This window comes from Mytilus californianus, unplaced genomic scaffold, assembly GCF_021869535.1.
Source record: "Mytilus californianus isolate M0D057914Y unplaced genomic scaffold, xbMytCali1.0.p SCAF_6, whole genome shotgun sequence".
Lineage (NCBI taxonomy): Eukaryota > Metazoa > Mollusca > Bivalvia > Mytilida > Mytilidae > Mytilus > Mytilus californianus.
The window spans coordinates 35906017-35925133 of record NW_026262712.1 but is presented as its reverse complement, the minus strand read 5'-3'; the positions used below and the strand labels follow the sequence as shown (position 1 = coordinate 35925133).

At 31.4% G+C, this 19117-nt stretch overlaps 1 long non-coding RNA gene across 3 annotated transcripts; it reads right to left on the bottom strand.

Moving 5' to 3' along the window:
* Positions 1-1801: 1801 nt before the first annotated feature.
* LOC127706323 (uncharacterized) lies at positions 1802-15456 on the bottom strand. Of its 3 annotated transcripts, none has more exons than XR_007984416.1 (4): positions 15103-15456; positions 10393-10478; positions 9546-9642; positions 1802-2393 (listed from the first exon to the last, which is right to left on the bottom strand). It is a non-coding gene; the product is annotated as an uncharacterized LOC127706323 (long non-coding RNA). The 3 variants fall into 3 exon arrangements; XR_007984417.1 differs by lacking the exon at positions 9546-9642 and adding an exon at positions 3147-3243; XR_007984415.1 differs by lacking the exon at positions 1802-2393 and adding an exon at positions 8202-8793.
* Between the last annotated feature and the right edge of the window lie 3661 nt (positions 15457-19117).

The window sequence follows — 19117 nt, the reverse complement described above, 5'->3', positions numbered from 1 at the left end:
CATTCTCAATTTTTAATATATTATAATATGATTCCTCGAAATGCTATGAAAGTTGTGGCTTTTAAAATATGATTATCTGTTTTACAGCTTTCTGTATTCCTCACTTTACAATCAGTATGGACTAAAGCTGGCAGTGCAAAGTATTAACTTAAATAGTTAATGTAATGACACTTTACAAATAATTATAGTGTATAAAAAACAAATAAATTGACAAGTAATTTAAATAAAAACGTACAAAATTGCATCACTGTGAAATGATATTATTCCGTTGCCCAGATGATAAATATAGATTACACCACTGCATCAAGTGTGTAACGATATTTCTCCACTCGAAACAGTTGTTTTTCGATATTTAAATCACGAGGCTTGATGAACGTTTCAAATAAATAAAATTTTAACTGTTGAGAGTGGAGAAATATCGTTATATACGAGTTATAGTAGTGGAATCTGTTTCTCGAATGATTTTTTGACGATGTCTAAACAAAGTTTTGCTTCCATATCAAAAATTTGCAGAATGTTGTGTTCTTTATATGTTAGGTTATCAGGCATGGTCGCCATATTTCATGACGTCACAATAGGAAATTCAGTAGAAAGCAAGAAAATTTCACCTCATAATTAAATTTCGACCAATCATTTGTCAAGAACAAAGTTTTCTCCAGATATGAGAAATGTGAAAATTAGAGAATGTAATTTATACTTTGTAATCATGACCGATAACTGTTTTTACAAAAAACACTAGTTGTAAAATCATCGAAACAGACATGTTCCTTTGATATATGTCTAGTGATTCCGATTGAACGATAAAAGATATGTGAGTTGATAATTGTAAAGACTCAAAAGAGCCGTTTCATATTTTTACTCGAAAAGCCAAACTCACTCTGATGACATTTAGGTATGTGGCATCTTACATATATTAACCTATCATGACATATGAGATAAAGTGTACACTATTCATACAACTGTAAAGTAAAAGGTTTAGTTATTAGAAGCGGGTAATACAAGCGACATTATTTAGGCATATAAACATAAGAAGATGTGGTTTGAGTGCCAATGAGAATAACTCTCCATCCAAGTCACAATTTGTCTCATACCGAACAGCAAGCTATAAAGCGCCCCAAAAAATACTTACAAAAAAAACGAGAAACGAGAAACACTTATGAATCACATTAACAAACAAACAACTACTGAACACCAGGTTCCTAGTTTATATTTGAAGTAAGTATCGAACGTATACTGTATTTATTGTGGATGACCGCACAAGGTTCCTTTAAATTTATCTGCAATTAACAAGAATTAAATTAGGCGAAAATATTTCCAATGTAAACATCTTTTTTCGCCTATTACAAATGCATGACGTAATTTTGTACAAGTCAAGTACACATCATGTCGCTTGTCCGAATTGACTTTAATACCAAATACAATAATTCGAAAACCATTTTTGGTAACACAACATAAAACTATTTTACACTAAAATTATAAAAAAAAACGTTGTGACCCATGCCAAGATGTTTCAGTTGGCTGGTTTTTACATATATAGATGATAAAAGAATAATACGTTTTACTTTTATCTTAGATGTACAGTTATAGATAACGGCATGCTGATAAAGCTTTATAAGATATCAGCACTATATCATTAGTATTTTGTGAATTGATAAACCTGAGTGAGTGAAAACTATATGTGTTCAATCAGTTTAAATATATATTACTGTTGAATTGTTTTGCAAAAGTAGCATGGTACGGAGTAGATACAATCTGCACAATATGTACTGGAACAAACAAATCCCAATTAAGACACTATACACAAAATGTATGACAGTTTATTTTTGACATATTGAGATTTGAGGAGACAGGTTTTTACAGCAAAAGACATAATTGTACAGCAAATTGTATTTAAACTTTAGACAAATTGGGAGATAACTCATACAAAGGCTTTATATGAAAAGAATTAAAATGCATAGATACATAGACAGCAGATTCAAAGAACGTGGGGGTTTAGCGATATACAAAAATATATAAATATAAATATAAAAAATCATATAAATTGGATAAGAATTAAATATATTTTCAATATGAACAAAATCTTTTTAAAATCAATTTGTCGCACAAAGTCAATGACTCAATAAATTAGTTTCTTGTCTACATCAGCCACCGCTTCCCAATGCATCCTCTGAAAGAGTTTCAAAACTCACATATGTATGCATATTTCAAGTGACAATATCCATCTACCCATTCGAAATTAAAATCTTTAAAGGCCATTAAACAATTTTTACTGGCTGGTTGATTTCGTTCGTTAGAAGCATAATTAGTATACGGCATCCTTTCATTTGGTTTGCTGATCCATTCCAAATCACTACCATTGTTGAAGTTGTAACCTCCCAACCAGTATCCGTCTGCTGAAAATAGTGAAAACAATGGTGACATGTATTTCGAAATGGAAATCTCAGTGTTCGATATGATTGAGTTAATACGTGATTAAAAATCACCCACAAGAACCTACAAAAGTAGGCGTAGGTGCAATACATAAATTAAACACTCTGTTTTTTTTTTTATAAATTTGTATGGTAACAAGTATTTTTGTGTCGTTGAACTGTGTTGTTTTATTTGCGTATTATTTCATCTATAATTACCATTCAAAGCAGGAGATACTGACCCCGTCGATTACAGTTTTTGCTCCGTTTAAATATCCTGATATCCCCACCGTACATACAACCCATATTTAAACAATTATAGATAATCTAAACCTTCTGACTCAATATTTCATGCCTTTTGAGGATTGTTTCACAATCAATGATCAACATTCAGCCTGACAGAAAAGTTTGAATTAAAAGTGGGAGTAAATACAATCAAAATATTAATTGTGCATGGTTTTCTTAAAAACATAATACACGTGCATTTATTAAATTAAGAAAGAATAACAACTGTACAAAACAAACCCAAAAAACCTGTTAAATAATACAAAGCTGTGCTAGTGTGTTAAGAGATATGTTAACAGTACCAAAATATCATCATTTTGGACCCAATGATTGATTTTGTTTGCATGGTATATACAAACATTGTATGCCATTATCTTTGAAATGTTATCACCTAAACAAGAACCAAATAAACTTGTATATAAAATGACTATTATAGTAAAATTATAAACATACCCCCAGTGTTTCTTGTGAATATTTCATTTGTGATAAACCCGCTCTCAGCTTCAGTTTCTATTTCAGCCAAACTTCCCCCAAAGCAAATACAATTATTCTGAAATATGAGATATTTTGCAAAAGATCAAATGAAGCACATGTAAAAGATTATGAGTAAAATCAGGGATTAAGAAATAATTGAAAACCAAGGTACCAACTTAATCACGTAAAATTTGCCTTAGATACATCTGCCTATTATTTTTGGATTTCATTTGGTCCTGTAGATTATTACTTGTCTATGTAGTTTTATATTTTCAATTGATTAAGATGTGATGTCCTAACAAAGGAAAAGAGCTTTCGACACACGAACTGTATGAAATTTTACTTTAATTTTTAATTGTGATACACATTTTACAACAAGACAATCATAAATGATATAATTGTCTGTTTTACATTTAGTAGGTCTTAGTGTATACGTTTGATATTAATTGTAATGTGTGTACATTGTGTTTGCCTGAGCAATCATATAATGATGGAAATTTAAAGAAAACATATAACCAACGAAATAGTCATAAAAATTAAAGAATCGAAGTGAGACTGATAACAATGACAAATAGAAAATTCACAAATAGAAACAGTAGGAAAATACTACAAACAATAATCACGCTAGAACACAAACATTTTTTATACGAGTTCGGTTTCAAAAAAGTACTTAAAGCAACACAACAGGGTAAATAGTAGAACAAAAACTGCTTTCTTTTCGGACCATCTGAGTTTTTAGAAAAAGTAGACATGTGATTGTAAAGTTTTGGTCATAAAGACTTTCTAAAGAAAGTTTATATGTACAAATGAAAACATATACATTACCATTGCCTCTGACCAAGTAGCTGTAATTTCAATAATTTTGTACAAAGACATACCGAAGCTGACATTAAGCTTTTATTAAAATACTAATTTACACATGATAAAAATGCAGATACGAACAAAGAGAGGCAACCGTTATCCTCCTGCTTTTTTATGTACATCTCTTTAGCATACAGAAAGCATTTCCTGGAATTGCCTATGTATACATTGATTGAGTTAAGCTATTTCATTTGATAGTTCATAGTGTGGCTTTCTATGTTGTGATGTTACACTATTGTTTCAGAAAAAGGGTGAAGGTTTGGTACCATTAAATCGTTTAAACCTGCTGCATTTGTTTGCACCTATCCTAAGTCAGGAATCTGATGTTCAGTAGTTGTCGTTTGTTGATGTGGTCCATAAGAAAAATGATAAGTGTTTCTCGTTTCTCGTTTTTTATATAGATTAGACCGTTGGTTTTCCCGTTTGAATGGTTTTACTATAGTAATTTTTAGGGCCCTTTATAGCTTACTGTTCCGTGTGAGCCAAGGCTCCGTGTTGAAGATTGTACTTTGACCTATAATGGTTTACTTTTATAAATTTTGACTTGGATGGAGAGTTGTCTCATTGGCGCTCATACAACATCTTCTTATATCTATATACAAAGTGGTCATAAACTGCTCTGGAAGTTTAAGGAAAGCATTTTCGGCAATATCCCCAACAATGATATAGAAGATCAAAATTTAAGATTCATAGCAAAATCCCATACACTGTCAAACCTATAAGTATTCAGATACTTACACCTTTATTTTTAAATTATTTAGCACAACTGATGTATTGAAATTACCTAAAAAATTAAAGCCTCAGATATAATTCAGATTTAAATGATTTTGAAATTTATTTACATAATAATTCGTACATGAACGACAGTGCTTCATAAGCCTCTAAAGATTGGTTGGTATCAAAATACATCTTACTGACTATGAACGTAGTTTTAAAATTGTAATATTTTATTTTTTCATGTACATGTACCAAGTTGTACTTTGAAAAAAAAAATATCTACCGATCTATAGAAAAATACAAAAATTTTATGACAAAAATCAACAAAGACCCATCGAAACAACACCTGATACACGAATTTAATAACACTTTTAGATATTTGGATGATATTTTGGCTCTCAATAATGACGACTTCAGTATGTATACTAAAGAAATTTATCCTGTTGAACTTAATTTAGATAAAGCTAATACTAACAATGACCACTGCCCTTTCCTCGATCTTGATATCTATATCATTAACGGAAAGCTTAATACTAAAATATATGATAAAAGAGATGATTTTTCATTTCCTATCGTTAATTATCCATTTTTAGATGGGGACGTTCCCTTGTCACCATCTTACGGTGTTTATATATCTCAACTTGTACGATTCGCTCGTGTATGTAACAATGTTTTAGATTTTAACGAGAGAAATTTATGTATTACTGAAAAATTATTACACCAGGGTTTTCGATATCACAAACTAGTCAAAACTTTTACTAAATTTTATCATCGGTATAAGGACATCATTCGTAAATATAGCTCAACATGCAGACTTCTTATACGTTCAGGTATTTCACATCCAATTTTTTATGGAAATATTCTTTATAAAGCACAAAAATGTCAGTATTCACCTCTGAAGCTAACAAAATCTTTAAATAGACTTATGAGGAAGGGATATAGTTACGATACTGTTGTCAGGTCATTAAAGATTGCATATTTTGGCGTTAATATTGATTCACTTATAGGGTCTTTGCATCGGCACCAAACACATTTATTTAAAAACCAGTTGTTGGCATGACACGGGTTATGTTCTTCTCATATATGTTATGATGGTATGATACTAAACCCCTAACAGGAAGGATTGTGCCTGATATTCATATGATGAAGACATAATCTTTCAATCAGTTTAATTGAAGTCTGGAGCTGGCATGTCAGTTAACTGCTAGTAGTCTGTTGTTATTTATGTATTATTGTCATTTTGTTTATTTTCTTTGGTTACATCTTCTGACATCAGACTCGGACTTCTCTTGAACTGAATTTTAATGTGCGTATTGTTATGCGTTTTCTTTTCTACATTGGCTAGAGGTATAGGGGGAGGGTTGAGATCTCATAAACATGTTTAACCCCGCCGCATTTTTGCGCCTGTCCCAAGTCAGGAGCCTCTAGCCTTTGTTAGTCTTGTATTATTTTTAATTTTAGTTTCTTGTGTACAATTTGGAGTTTAGTATGGCGTTCATTATCACTGAACTAGTATATATATTTGTTTAGGGGCCAGCTGAAGGACGCCATCGGGTGCGGGAATTTCTCGCTGCATTGAAGACCTGTTGGTGACCTTCTGCTGTTGTCTGTTCTATGGTCGGGTTGTTGTCTCTTTGGCACATTCCCCATTTCCATTCTCAATTTTTAATATATTATAATATGATTCCTCGAAATGCTATGAAAGTTGTGGCTTTTAAAATATGATTATCTGTTTTACAGCTTTCTGTATTCCTCACTTTACAATCAGTATGGACTAAAGCTGGCAGTGCAAAGTATTAACTTAAATAGTTAATGTAATGACACTTTACAAATAATTATAGTGTATAAAAAACAAATAAATTGACAAGTAATTTAAATAAAAACGTACAAAATTGCATCACTGTGAAATGATATTATCCCGTCGCCCAGATGATAAATATAGATTACACCACTGCATCAAGTGTGTAACGATATTTCTCCACTCGAAACAGTTGTTTTTCGATATTTAAATCACGAGGCTTGATGAACGTTTCAAATAAATAAAATTTTAACTGTTGAGAGTGGAGAAATATCGTTATATACGAGTTATAGTAGTGGAATCTGTTTCTCGAATGATTTTTTGACGATGTCTAAACAAAGTTTTGCTTCCATATCAAAAATTTGCAGAAAGTTGTGTTCTTTATATGTTAGGTTATCAGGCATGGTCGCCATATTTCATGACGTCACAATAGGAAATTCAGTAGAAAGCAAGAAAATTTCACCTCATAATTAAATTTCGACCAATCATTTGTCAAGAACAAAGTTTTCTCCAGATATGAGAAATGTGAAAATTAGAGAATGTAATTTATACTTTGTAATCATGACCGATAACTGTTTTTACAAAAAACACTAGTTGTAAAATCATCGAAACAGACATGTTCCTTTGATATATGTCTAGTGATTCCGATTGAACGATGAAAGATATGTGAGTTGATAATTGTAAAGACTCAAAAGAGCCGTTTCATATTTTTACTCGAAAAGCCAAACTCACTCTGATGACATTTAGGTATGTGGCATCTTACATATATTAACCTATCATGACATATGAGATAAAGTGTACACTATTCATACAACTGTAAAGTAAAAGGTTTAGTTATTAGAAGCGGGTAATACAAGCGACATTATTTAGGCATATAAACATAAGAAGATGTGGTTTGAGTGCCAATGAGAATAACTCTCCATCGAAGTCACAATTTGTCTCATACCGAACAGCAAGCTATAAAGCGCCCCAAAAAATACTTACAAAAAAAAACGAGAAACAAGAAACACTTATGAATCACATTAACAAACAAACAACTACTGAACACCAGGTTCCTAGTTTATATTTGAAGTAAGTATCGAACGTATACTGTATTTATTGTGGATGACCGCACAAGGTTCCTTTAAATTTATCTGCAATTAACAAGAATTAAATTAGGCGAAAATATTTCCAATGTAAACATCTTTTTTCGCCTATTACAAATGCATGACGTAATTTTGTACAAGTCAAGTACACATCATGTCGCTTGTCCGAATTGACTTTAATACCAAATACAATAATTCGAAAACCATTTTTGGTAACACAACATAAAACTATTTTACACTAAAATTATAAAAAAAAAACGTTGTGACCCATGCCAAGATGTTTCAGTTGGCTGGTTTTTACATATATAGATGATAAAAGAATAATACGTTTTACTTTTATCTTAGATGTACAGTTATAGATAACGGCATGCTGATAAAGCTTTATAAGATATCAGCACTATATCATTAGTATTTTGTGAATTGATAAACCTGAGTGAGTGAAAACTATATGTGTTCAATCAGTTTAAATATATATTACTGTTGAATTGTTTTGCAAAAGTAGCATGGTACGGAGTAGATACAATCTGCACAATATGTACTGGAACAAACAAATCCCAATTAAGACACTATACACAAAATGTATGACAGTTTATTTTTGACATATTGAGATTTGAGGAGACAGGTTTTTACAGCAAAAGACATAATTGTACAGCAAATTGTATTTAAACTTTAGACAAATTGGGAGATAACTCATACAAAGGCTTTATATGAAAAGAATTAAAATGCATAGATACATAGACAGCAGATTCAAAGAACGTGGGGGTTTAGCGATATACAAAAATATATAAATATAAATATAAAAAATCATATAAATTGGATAAGAATTAAATATATTTTCAATATGAACAAAATCTTTTTAAAATCAATTTGTCGCACAAAGTCAATGACTCAATAAATTAGTTTCTTGTCTACATCAGCCACCGCTTCCCAATGCATCCTCTGAAAGAGTTTCAAAACTCACATATGTATGCATATTTCAAGTGACAATATCCATCTACCCATTCGAAATTAAAATCTTTAAAGGCCATTAAACAATTTTTACTGGCTGGTTGATTTCGTTCGTTAGAAGCATAATTAGTATACGGCATCCTTTCATTTGGTTTGCTGATCCATTCCAAATCACTACCATTGTTGAAGTTGTAACCTCCCAACCAGTATCCGTCTGCTGAAAATAGTGAAAACAAAGGTGACATGTATTTCGAAATGGAAATCTCAGTGTTCGATATGATTGAGTTAATACGTGATTAAAAATCACCCACAAGAACCTACAAAAGTAGGCGTAGGTGCAATACATAAATTAAACACTCTGTTTTTTTTTTATAAATTTGTATGGTAACAAGTATTTTTGTGTCGTTCAACTGTGTTGTTTTATTTGCGTATTATTTCATCTATAATTACCATTCAAAGCAGGAGATACTGACCCCGTCGATTACAGTTTTTGCTCCGTTTAAATATCCTGATATCCCCACCGTACATACAACCCATATTTAAACAATTATAGATAATCTAAACCTTCTGACTCAATATTTCATGCCTTTTGAGGATTGTTTCACAATCAATGATCAACATTCAGCCTGACAGAAAAGTTTGAATTAAAAGTGGGAGTAAATACAATCAAAATATTAATTGTGCATGGTTTTCTTAAAAACATAATACACGTGCATTTATTAAATTAAGAAAGAATAACAACTGTACAAAACAAACCCAAAAAACCTGTTAAATAATACAAAGCTGTGCTAGTGTGTTAAGAGATATGTTAACAGTACCAAAATATCATCATTTTGGACCCAATGATTGATTTTGTTTGCATGGTATATACAAACATTGTATGCCATTATCTTTGAAATGTTATCACCTAAACAAGAACCAAATAAACTTGTATATAAAATGACTATTATAGTAAAATTATAAACATACCCCCAGTGTTTCTTGTGAATATTTCATTTGTGATAAACCCGCTCTCAGCTTCAGTTTCTATTTCAGCCAAACTTCCCCCAAAGCAAATACAATTATTCTGAAATATGAGATATTTTGCAAAAGATCAAATGAAGCACATGTAAAAGATTATGAGTAAAATCAGGGATTAAGAAATAATTGAAAACCAAGGTACCAACTTAATCACGTAAAATTTGCCTTAGATACATCTGCCTATTATTTTTGGATTTCATTTGGTCCTGTAGATTATTACTTGTCTATGTAGTTTTATATTTTCAATTGATTAAGATGTGATGTCCTAACAAAGGAAAAGAGCTTTCGACACACGAACTGTATGAAATTTTACTTTAATTTTTAATTGTGATACACATTTTACAACAAGACAATCATAAATGATATAATTGTCTGTTTTACATTTAGTAGGTCTTAGTGTATACGTTTGATATTAATTGTAATGTGTGTACATTGTGTTTGCCTGAGCAATCATATAAATGATGGAAATTTAAAGAAAACATATAACCAACGAAATAGTCATAAAAATTAAAGAATCGAAGTGAGACTGATAACAATGACAAATAGAAAATTCACAAATAGAAACAGTAGGAAAATACTACAAACAATAATCACGCTAGAACACAAACATTTTTTATACGAGTTCGGTTTCAAAAAAGTACTTAAAGCAACACAACAGGGTAAATAGTAGAACAAAAACTGCTTTCTTTTCGGACCATCTGAGTTTTTAGAAAAAGTAGACATGTGATTGTAAAGTTTTGGTCATAAAGACTTTCTAAAGAAAGTTTATATGTACAAATGAAAACATATACATTACCATTGCCTCTGACCAAGTAGCTGTAATTTCAATAATTTTGTACAAAGACATACCGAAGCTGACACATTCAGTGCATACCGGTGGAACTGAAACAGATACATATTTGTTATCCTTTTATTCATATATAAAAATGAGATGTGGTATGATTTTTAATTAGACAATTATACAGTAGAGTTTAAATGACGCGAGTATAAGCAGTTATAATACTATGGACGTCCATCAACAATTAGAAAACCCATACCTTATAGTCAGCTATAAAAGGCCCCAACATAAAAAATGTGAAACAATTCACATGGAGAAACTAACGAACTAAATCATAAGAATATACGAAATACAAAAGCATATTTCAAATGTTGGGCGTTTAAAATATTACACAAATAACATGAATAACACAGCCGTGAGTATGAGCACTTACATATAGGAAATGAGGGACGCCAAGGGACAATAAGGCTAGGAAAAACACAAAAATATGTGCTCATCCCCACCCCAATAAAAGGACCTCAAAGAAGCAAACAACAATCACAGAGTAACTACACACATAAAACTAATGATCGACAAACACATCATACAAAAATAGAAGATGGACACAGCAGGTCTGGACGGATCGGTTTCTTCCAGACGTGTGTGTTACAGGTCTGCCCTCTCATAGTCGATTCGGTCACAATATGTCATAATTTTCGATGAAACGGACAGTATTATCAAAGCATCTACTAATATAAATAAAGTCAACAGTAGTATATCGTTACTAAGAATGGAGATCCAATTTGTCAGGATTCTAGGGTTGATGACATTCTATAGATACATTATCATTCGTAGGATACTTATTTTCGTGGAGTTCGCGGTTACAAGTGAATAACTCATTTAAATTTTCAACGAAGTACAAATTTTCTATAGGCTTTATGCAGATTTTTAAAACAACCAAATCAAATATTCACAAAAATACAATGTTTCCTTTAAACACAAAATTTATTACCTACACAAATAAATGAATCTACAGTACATACAGATTTGAAAAGGTTTTTCCGATGAGAAATGTGTTCGGGAAATTAGAAAAAGTCATTGAAGCTTTTTTAAGAGACAAGGTTCCATTAAACCACAAAAGTTATTACCTACAAAAATAATGAATCTACAGTACATACAGATATGGAAAGGTTTTTCCGATGAGAAATGTGTTCGGGAAATTGGAAAAAAGTCATCGAAGCTTTTGTTTTAAGAGACATGTCTTTTTTTGTGTAGTAAACAGTTACCCGTCCGATTAAATCAATATGTCTTTTTGAACTTCTTCCAGTTTTCAATTAGTTTTATGTAGTATTAATCTTGCATTGTTTTGTTGGTCACCCCACTGCAAGGAATACATTATACATATTTGATATTGCACCAGTCCTGCCAACTTAATAATCTTTAAACAAATATCGTGTTGTTTATATCCCCATCTCATGAAAATATTAAATAACTGAAATGATATGAAATGCGTTAACCTAAACCATACGTGTGCAGATCATTTAACTCCGCGTACAAATTTTAAGTTATATTGATAATGGGTGGTCTTCAATTGAGTTCGCGAGTTATAACCCTTAAAAATGTGGTTGAAAAGTGAACTATAAGAAGAAAGTTTTAACAGTTTAGAGATACGTGAAAAGCTCGTCCAAAATACCAGGCTTATAATTTAGTACGAAAGACGCACGTTTCTGTTCATATTTTACTTGGCAATTACACTTCTATGTTTTAATGATCGATAAAGATTATTTAAATATATCAGCATCTGAGCCATTACTAGCTTCTCTGTACAATAAACAAACAGCCGAATATTAAAAGTAACCTGTTATGGTAAGTCATTAATAAATAAATGAAATAATCATAATAAGAGTTATAAATCTGTCTCTTGTGTGACAGTTATTTCTAAGGTCTGTTAGCCAACAAAAATCAGTTATCTAATGTAATAATTTATATTGAATAAGATGTATTTAATTTCATAATAAAATATTGTTTAGACTAAAGCAAAAACAAATAAAAACGAACATCGCATGGTCCAAATATCCTTCCCCCTTTTGTCTATCTATACCATGTGTCGTAAAACTAAAATACACGATCAAAATATATATTGAGCATAACAGATAGACTGTCAGTGATCTAATGAACCATCTACCAAGCAGGCGACCGCCACGGTTGTCTCGTGGTACCGTGTTTGCCTCGAGTGTGGGAAGTTGTGGGTTCAAAACCCCGGCCTGGTCAAACCAAAGACTTGGTATTTGCTGCTTCTCTTCTGAGCACGCGGCTTTAAGTAGTAAGAACAAAGACTGGTCGGCTCGGAGTCAAAATAATGTGTCCGGTCAAGGTGAAGTATCTTCCTGCGGACTATTACGTTGTGAACTAGCACGTTAAAAATCAAACTCAGCGTGTTGGTCTAGTACAAACAGGGTAAATATCATATTACGTTAACATGTTATCGTCCTGAATATGCATATCAATCCATCATCATCATCACCAAGCAGGCAGTATGTCATACTGTTGTGATTTGAATTATATAGAATCCATATTTAGTTTAGAAAAAAGTAAAATAAGAAAAATACCGAACTACAAGGGATATTCAAAACGGAAAGTCCTTTACAAAATGGCAAAATCAAAAGCTCAAACACATCAAACAAATGGAAAACAACTGTCATATTCCTGACTGGGTACAGGCATTTGCTTATTTAGGAATTGGTTGATTAAACCTGGTTTTATAGCTAGCTAAACTTCTCACAATCGCATAGAATTCCATTATATTGACAATAGTGTGTGTGCAAAACAAAAAACATCATAATGGCATAATGTAAAAAAAATGGGGTACAAAAGTCAACATTGTAATATAATTTTAATTATTATAGACATAAATAACTATTCAAACAAAAAATGGCATATAGACAAATCGAAGTTACATCAGACAAATAATCAGCAAAAATGAAAGACAAGAATACAAAATTGACCAAAGCACAATAACACAATAACCAAGCCACCACAAAAGTATACTACTAAAAGTAAAGGTTAGGACAAATAAAAAAGAACACTATAACACGTAATAAAGGTGATAAACAACGTCAGTACCTAGAATCTATACTTCAAGACCATTATGTATTATTTGTGAGTTGATAGGGAATATTTATCAACAAGGTCTTGGTATCTTCCAATAAACTTTTTTAGAAAATGGACAAGACGTTCTTTGACAACTTTCTGCTCAGACACTGGTGACATTTTATAAATTCTGAGTAGCAGTTGCAAGCTCTTGCATACCAAATGAGTTGGGAAATGTATATCCCATATGCAGGTGAAGTTATTATATTGCTGCTAAGGTGGGAGAAATTTATAATTTCAAAATTAAAATCGTCTCGTTTGTCATATATTTTGGCACTGAGTTCACCACTTATTTCGAATTCTAGGTATAAGTATAAAAATGAATCCAGTTGAAGCCGTTTCTGTGTTTTCTTTAATTTCTAGTTCTGGGGGATATATTAATGGAACCCAATCAGAAAAGTTTGGATTGTTAATGGAAAGAACATCATCAATATATCTGTGACTGTGAAATTAAATGATCCGGCTTCTTTGATCTTCTTGTTTTTGATAAGTGTCTGAAGGAACTCCGACTCGTATGAAAATAAGAAGAGTCAGCAAGGAGAGTCGTACAGTTCGTTCCTAAAGAAATGCCTACAATTTGTTGAAAAATCACCTCTAAATTCAACTTATATGTTGTCAAAAAGAAACTCTAGCATGCTGACTACTTGTTCTTCTGTGTAGCATGTTTTACCTTTTTGTTCACTTTTAACAAAATATGCCGTATGGTATCCCAAAACAATAAATGTATAACGTATGCTACCATTTTTATATTGAAAAGCATTGTAGATTATTTCTTTCAGACGATTTGTCAATTTCACATTGGGAATGGTGGTATTCAGGGTTGAAAAGTCAAATGTTTTGATAGAATTAATTTCAGAGAAAGATCAAGATTTAAAATTATCAAGAAGTTTTTTTAGAGTTTTTTTAGAATCCACATATGGTTGATACCACTACGCGAGTAAACAATTTCACAGTTTTTCTGAAGACCCTCTTTCACTGCGGTCATAATTTTTGTCAATCTAATGGACAATTCCTATGTAAAACATGCAGATGAGCCGGCAATGTACCGTTGTTTGTACGGAATTTTGTGTAGCTTAGGTATCCAATATAAACAAGGTAGTACATATCAATGCGATTTAACTTTAACCCTCCAGTAAAGTTAAATCTTCTTGAAACGCTTTGCTGCACTATTAAGATCAATTCAATTTTCATCATCACAAAAGTTAATGTATAGAGCCTATAGTTTTGGTTTGAGAGTACTTACCAAGTGATTTTTTTAAGAAACACGTGTCACGGTCTTTTGAATCAATATTTAGTATAATATTTTTTGGTATATCATTCGACCTGGGAAAAAGTGAGTATATGGATATCTTGTGGAAATATTTAACGAACGTTAAAATTGAACACTATTCAATTTGTGTGATCATGGAAAGAGATTTTTGTTTGATTTTAAATTATTTGTTTTTTATTGCTCTCGATCTACAGACAGAGAAAACTGCAAGTTCAGTATTTCTTGTTCAAAAAATAAAATATAATTTGTTGGGTAAACATTAATGACTTAACAAACCTGATTAAGTCAAAAGGTGTGCATTGTTATCAAAATTGTTCTAATTAACTTACAATACTTATTTCTTTTCAAAGCTCTCGATCCAACAGCAATATTAGTAACAGCACAACATTTTTCCGATTTTTCAAGTCGACAAATCGAAGTTTCATCAGAGAAACTAGCAACACAACATTTCTTCTGTAATAAACACATCAAAGCGCACATTGATAATGACTCTGAATAGACATCTTCTGTATAGTGTGACGACAAAACAATTTCATCACTATGGACTTTAAATACTATTTCGGTCAATTCCGAAACTTGAGAACCTGAAGAACAAAAAGTAACAACTGTCATCACGACATAAACTCTAAAAAGTACACTTTCCGTAATCATTATATTTCGAAACGCAACAGAAGTCCGTTTTATTAAAGTCTTGCTACTTTTGGGGGAAATCTGCTTTTAAATAGTATAGATGTTTGTTAGATTATATGCTTAAAATCAATAAGAATATCTCAAAACTAATTAGATTTTTATTAGTTGCAATTATCCGCTCTTTATTAATTTCAATTGATGTATTTTATCGAGGCCTATTGTTAAGCTACATCATAATCAATTCACAGAAAAAAAAGTCAAATAAACCCATTGTGTTTGCGGAGCTCTAAAAGCAAACACAAACATTTGGTTAATTATCCTTGAAATTAATTATCGCAGACATGCATATAAATGTTAACACATTGTCATACTATCTTGTGAAAGATTGTAGTCAAGATAAATTTTAGCTCAATTAACATAGTTTTGCAGAACTAGAAATAACCTATCTCTTTATAAATCAATTTTGATGAACCCTTAGTTTTGCTGCGTTTTAATTTGAAACCTTGAGTTCATAATACAAATAGCAAAACTATAACCAACATGACCAAATGTAAAAGTCCATAAAACGCAACGCAGAATAGTAAAGATAAAACAATCCAACAGAAACCTGGGTTGGTCTCAGGTACAAAGAACATTCTATTTGAAAGGAAAATTAAAGGTTCCTTACAAGTCTCTTCGAAAAAGAATCATTTGTCAAATCACCTAAACATGATTTTAAGTTGTTTGTGTCGTTGGGTTATTGTTCAATTGTCTTATCAATTCATCTATTTGATCACATAGAAGTATGCGTCCACATGATCATGCATTGAAGGATTTTAATCTATGCAAAAACCATCTATCTAAAACGCTTACACAATATCATGTTTAAGACAATTCTTTGTATTAAACATTAATGAAAATAATCCAAAGTAATATAAGGGAAATGGAAATAATAATAAGCTGAGTTTCATTTGATATTTTATTTGCGCACTTTTAAATATTGATTATCTCCATTAATGTTCAAACTAACAATGTATTGTGACCTATAGTTGCTTAAATCTGCGTTATTTGGACTCTCTTGATATGAAATTCCATACATACATTTGTAGTTGGTTTCGGACACTTTTTTGCATCTAAAAACAATTGTTTTTCACTTGTAGTTTTTTTTTTTTTTTGGTTAATATTTTTTTTGGGATACTTGTCTAATTGGCAATCATACCATTTCTCCTTATTTTATACGGATGACACGAGAGTAACTTAAGGAGTAAACTATTTCATTATGATATATATATATTGTAATGGTCATTTAATAGATTATTAATTGTGTACACATACACTGTGCTTACGGTATCTTAACTTGCAGAGTGATATATTACAGTCATATTGAGAACAATTGTAACTGTTTGGTATATTTTCTATGTTAATTTGGCATGACTTGTCTCATAATAATTAATAGCACATGTTAATAGTCCGAAAAAAAAAGATAGGTCACTGTACCCGGACAAATTATTCTTACTCTGAGCAAAAATTCTTTCTAATGAACACTTCATTCATAACACTGAACATACTGAAACCACAACACCCAATTACATAGGGAGTTGAACTTCATCGAAAAAAACATTTAAAAAGTACTAGTACAAGTTCTTGTATATCGATTGAAACATACATCATTTTTGAAACAAGAGACATTATTGAAACATGAAAAGTCATAAAACATTTTTTATGTAAGAAACCATTAGAATGTCAGAATATATTAAAAGAATGATGAAGTAAACTCTAAACTGTAAGTTTTTTTACTTTCTTGAAAATAATAACCCCGTTTTAGTTAGAGCCTGTCATGACATGCGGTCTATACTATATAATTACCATAAAAGGTTCATTATTGTCTACTGAGTGTTCCACACTTTACGGTAGTTTGAGGAAAGGCTTTCCGTGGTCTTTTTGGGTAACACCTTTTATGTGAATCATCCTTTAATGCTTGATTATACACGTTCATTATTAACAGAAGGCACAAATTACTGGTATTTATAGAAAGGTTAATTCGCTGATTCTAATATGTACTTCTAATGGCAGATCAGTAGACAGTGTTATCTTAACGGATTGCATTCCAGATTGTGAAAATAGGAATGAGTGTGGATTCGCATGCCGGATCATGCCTGGATGGCAGGAAACATTTATTCTGTCGAACCCTGTCTGGCTCCTTTTGGAAATTATGCCATTTTCTAAGTTTTTTGTTATTACCTGGATATGTCTTATTAATCTGTTTATTTGATCTGAACATCGATAAACTACTGTTGTCCTATTTCATCAGAATAATATATGCAAATGAAGTAAGCTTTTTCAATAGATTAATTACAGTTACAAGAAAGAAGAAGAAACACAAAAGAGCAATCTATAATCAAAAGTCTAAAAAACGACAATACCGTAGCATAAATGATACACACATAAACAGTTGGAAAGGTGTTTCAAACGTAGAAAAAATTAGAAAGAGAACTATTAACTAATATGAGTAACAAGAACCACACCAACTACCTGTGGTGAAAGCAAGTGCCGTGAAAGACTAACCAGATCCTGCTCCACTTGCAATGACTAGTGACACCCATCGTGTTATTCGTTGCAATTTAAATGCCGAAATCTGAGTCTGAACATTAATGAATTTACCTTTGTGGATAGATCTGAGAATTGCAATCTGACAAAAAATACTACTACCAAGACCTATCATGACATGTCACTTCTACAGTGACTACCATTTTTCATATGTAACAAAATTGATACCCATAAATAAGGGAAATCTGAATATTGAAAGCAAGACGACTCAATGCGTGGCAAAATGAAATAGTGTTACATAATTTGCATAGATTATTTAATAAAATTATGAATTTAAAATTCCGGACATGATTTTTATTGTGAGCAAATTGTTTAGATGATTTTCGGGTCTACAATATTTTAAACTTTTCTATAGTTACCGTTATGGAATATGTATAACGCAGATGTCTACGGATATGTTCAAATTGTCGTAACTTCAATCTGTGAAATTGTATGGTGAAGAAACGATTGATATTTCAAGTTCTAACATTTTTTTGAATTTTTAAGTCAGTTATGTTATATATCAGTGACGTATGTTTACTCAATTTTGGCTGTTTGATTCCAATTATTGTAACATTAGCCTATTACGTCTGTTTTGGTTGCTCACCAAACGGTGTCAATATAACGGAACTATAAACTACTGTAAAAAAACTGGGAGGTTTAGCTAGCCATAAAACCAGCTTTAACTCTTCATTATTCATGTTATTTTAGAAAAAGCATGTACAAAGTCTGGCATATTGCAGTTGTTTTTCACTTGCTCCGTAGATTGATAACGTTTAATTTTGTCAGTTTTTATGGACTTCCCTTTATTGAATTTGCCTTGAAGTTCTGTATTTTTGTTAAACTTCTTAATTGAAGAGAGACTAGACATGTAGGAAACTTTGTAAATACGGATAAGTCCAAAATCAAATTACAATGTTCCTAACACGTTTGAATATTAAAAGACAACACCTATATCATCACGTATACATTTTGTATTGGAAACGACAATTTGAAAAAAAAAGACATAAATACATGTACCAGTCGGATTTATACATGTGTTATTCCTGTGTCTGCTTACTTTGGAACTGTATTACTATTTTGCATGTTTTATCCATGTTTTCCATTTTACTTTTGAGCTGTAATACAGCTTTTTTTTCCTTGGAGCAT